The following is a 4,426-nucleotide window of genomic DNA, read 5'->3' as shown; positions in this document are numbered from 1 at the left end:
TCTTTCTGATTCTTTGTGTTGTAGGGTTAAATAATTTAGTAGAAGTTTTTCTTGTTTTTTGAGGTAGGCTTGTAGATCTATGAACTTCCCTCTCAGGACTGTTTTCACTGTGTCTCATAGATTTTGGATTGTTGCGTTTTCATTGTCATTGATTTCCAGGATATTTTTTATTTCTTCTTTGATCTCTTTGGTAACCCAATCATTGTTTAATAGCATGCTATTTAGCCTCCAAGTGTTTGATTTTTTTCATTGTTATTATTGTAGTTGATTTCTAATTTTATACCATCGTGGTCTGAGAAGATGTTTGCTATGATTTCTCTCTTCTTGAATTTGAAGAGACTTAGCCTGTGTCCTAATATGTGGTCTGTCTTTGAAAATGCCCCATGTGCACTTGAATAGAATGTATATTCTATTGCTTTTGGATGAAATGTTTTGAAGATTTCAATTAGTTTCATCTGATCTAGTAAGTGGTTTAAGAATGCTGTTTCTTTATTGATTTTTTTCTAGAAGACTTATCCAGTGATGTCCATGGAGTATTAAAGTCCCCTATTATTATTGTATTGCTGTCTATCTCTCCCTTGATATCTTCCAGAAGGCTTTTTTTTATGTATTAGGGTGATCCTGTATTGGGTACATATATGTTTACCATAGTTATATGTTCTTATTGTATCAATCCCTTTAGTATTATAAAGTGGCCTTCATTATCTCTTCTAATGGCCACCACTTTGAGGTCTGTTTTGTCGGATATAAGTATTGCTACACTACCTTTATTTTATTTCCATTTGCCTCAAAATAATTTTTTTCATTCCTTCACTTTTAATCTGTGTGCGTCTTTTTTCTGGGGTGGGTCTCTTGTAGATAGCAGATATATGGGTCATGTTTTCTATCCATTCAGCTACCCTATGTCATTTGATTGGAGTATTTAATCCATTTATGTTTAAGGTTATTATTGATAGGTACTTGTTTATAGTCATTTTTATTCTTTATGCCTGTTTCCTTCTTCCCTTTCTATTTCTTCTTTTTACAGTAGTCCCTTTAGCATTTCTTGCATTGCTGGCTTGGTGGTAATAAACTCCCTTAGCCTTTCTTCTTTCTGTGAAGCTTCTTATTTCCCCTTCAATTTTTGATTGATAGCCTTGCTGGATAGAGTATTCTTGGATTCAGTCCCTTGCTTTGCATCACTTTGTATACTTCATTCTAGTATTCCCTTCTGGCCTGATGTGTTTCTGTTGAGAAATAATTTGATATTCTCAGGGGAGATCCCTTCTAGGTAACTTTCTGTTTCTCTCTTGCAGCCCTTAAGATTCTTTCTTTTCGTTAACATTTGCCCTTGTAATTAGGACATGTCTTGGTGTGGGTCTTTTCGGGTTCATCTTGTTTGGGACTCTGTACTTGTGTGACTTTTTTCTTCCCCAAATCAGAAAATTTTCTGTCATTATTTCTTCAAATAGATTTTCTATTCCTTATTTCTCTTCTTGACATTCTGGCACCCATATTTTATGAATGTTGCTTTATTTCATGTTTTCCCAAAGCTCCCTTAAACTCTCTTCTTTCTTTTTAATTTTTTTTTCCCAATTGCTGTTCAGATTGGGTTTGTTTTTTTTCCTACCCTGTCTTCTAACTGGATGATTTCCATTGTGTTTTTTAGCGCTGCTATATCATTTTCATTTCCTTTTGATTCTTGCATATGTTGTTGATTTTCTCATCCAGGACATTTAGGGACTTTATGACCCTTATGCTGAATTATTTCTTTGACATATTGCTTACCTCCATTACATTTAGTGCCTTTTCTGGCAATTCTTCCTTTTCTTTCCTTCGGGGGTTGTTGCTTTTGTTGTCTCTTTCTGGCCCTGGGAACCCTGCTTGGAGTTTGAGAAGTTGAAGACCCTATCAGGCCAATTGTCTGAAAATCATTAGCCCAGAGGCTGGGTCTGCCTTGAGTCTCATGCCTTATTGTCTCTGCTCTGAGTTGTATCCTCTTCTCCCACAGATCTGGTCCCTCAGTTGTCTGCTTTACATGCTCAGGGTGTTGGGATTGCATGCCCAGTTCCTCTGGTGTGCTACTCCCTGTGAGGACCCAGAGCCCTCTGGCATGCAATTTGCTGTGCGATCCTGGCATCTACGGCAGGGTGGTTCCCTAGGTCCCTCTGGCAGCATACTTTCAGCACAGTTCTGTGGCCCCTGGCTGGGCACACTGGTTTGCTGCGGGTCACCCTGGTAGTGCTCTCCTGTGGCGCGGAAAGGGGTGCATGCTGGGTTGCTCCAGGTAGCCCCTAGAGGACTGTCCCAGCAGCCATGGTGGAGCAGGTCTTGGTTGCTCTGGGTCACACAGTCGGGTCTCTCCTGTGGCTTGGAGTGGAGTGCACGCTGGGTTACTCCAGGTCACCCTGGCAGCAAGTTCCTGGGATGGGGTGGAGCAGGCACTGGTTGCTCTGGGTCGCCCAGTCCTTGCTTTCTTGTGGCCTGGAGTGAGGTGCATGCTGGGTTGCTGTAGGTATTCCTGACAGGATTTTCCTGGGGGCTGGGGTGGAGTGTGTGCTGGTTGCTCTGGATGAAAGTCAGAGCTCTCCTGTGACCCTTAGTGAGGCATGCACTGGATTTCTCTGGGTCGCCCCTCCTGAGCCCCAGTTGGAGTGAGAGAAGGTTGCTCTGGGTCACACAGTCCACATTTTCCTGTGGCCTACAGTGGAGAGTGAACTGGGTTCCTCCGGATCACCCCAGCAGCACATTCCAGGACTCAGGATGGAGTGGCCACTGGGAGGCTCTGGGTCAGGCTAGCAGCATGGTTTTAGGGCCCAGGGTGGGAATGGGGCGCAGAGTTCCCCTGGTTTGTACTCACTGCAGGGTCATGGAGCCAGATCCTGAGATCCTGGGTCCCAAAGGGCTGGTGAGGAGTCCTGGTGCAGAACATAGCTCTGGAGAATGCTCCCTGTAGATAGATGTCTGGGAGCCTGCCAGGAGGTACTGCGTCACTTATTGCCTGGGCACACTGGTGGTTCCATGTGGGTTATGGTTGGCAATTGGCATTCTCTAGGCGTCCTCAGCCCTTCCTTATTGAAAATTGTCTCCTCAGCTGTGTCTAATTTGTTTATTTAGGGTGGATGTTCTCTGATTTATTTGTTTCTCTGGCCTAGCCCCAGGAGGAGGCACAGGACACTTCTGCCTATTCAGCAGCCATTTTCTCCTCTGTTTCTTTCTTTCTTTTTTAATATCTATGTTTATGTGTCATTTCTCAGTAATGATATGATTAGCTAATTTGAATATCATGATTATTTTTATCTGATTATGCCATACTTATTTTACTCTGAAATACCTAGAATGTTTTAAAAATAAATAATGATTAATATTTCATACCATTTTAACACTGCATTTATTATGGTAAGGTTTAATTTAAATAAAAGACATTAAATAATTTCAAAATTTTTATCACAACACAAACATAAATAGTACTTGACTAAAAATAAAGTTTTTCAGCTACACATAAATGATTTTAGAACTCTAACATTTCATCTTGTATAAACATTTCACAAATCCTTGACCTGTTCCTATAGATTGTTCTGTAGCAATTGTTCTTTAGTGACAGTTCTTTCAGTAGGCTTCTGAGCTCCCACAACTTTGATTGCATGTCAAGAATTTCAATCAGGAAAGAAGTTTTTTTTCAAAAAGATGTTCCTGATTCCAAGACAATAAAATCCATCAGCAATCACTTCCATGATGACTGATAGAATTGATTGTAAAATTGTCCATCAATACCATCATGGTACTCATCAGAAATAGAATATACAGTCAAGTCAGCATCTGTTGTAGTAGGAATTCCAATGGTTTTTGTTTGTTTGTTTTAGTTTTTTAGTTATCATTTCATATTTATATGAAATAATGTCATTTTCTCATCATTCTGTATTTCCTAATATTTGTATATTTGAGCAATAACTGACACATTTTTTACTAATTATATCTCATGCTGGATAGGTAAAAATGTTTTACATATGGTGCTAAAATAATTATATATATATGTAATTATATATACAATTATATATATATGTATATATGTTATGTCTTCTGTATATGTTTATCATATACACACTTAGGAGGATGTAAAAATTTTCAAAATAAAATCTGAAATTTTTGTTGTTTAGTCAATAATACTGGCATTTAATATGGTTTTATCTTACCTAATAATAGACAAACATGGTAATTGATCATACCTTCGCTATGCCTCCCATTGGCTAATCAGCAAGATATGCAAATTAACTGCCAACCAAGATGGCGGCTGGCAGCCATGGAGCTGCAGCGAGCAGGAGGCTTGCTTGCTCCAGTGATGGAGGAGGCAAGGTTCCCCGCCTGCCGCGGCCTGCTCTAAGCTACACTCAAAGCAACAAAGTTTCAATTATAGAAGGTAAATAAACCCCAGATACCTGCTTTCAGC

The sequence above is a fragment of the Myotis brandtii genome, unplaced genomic scaffold, assembly GCF_000412655.1.
Source record: "Myotis brandtii unplaced genomic scaffold, ASM41265v1 scaffold159, whole genome shotgun sequence".
Taxonomy (NCBI): domain Eukaryota; kingdom Metazoa; phylum Chordata; class Mammalia; order Chiroptera; family Vespertilionidae; genus Myotis; species Myotis brandtii.
The sequence above is the reverse complement of the archived record's forward strand: the minus strand, read 5'-3'. Positions refer to the sequence as shown.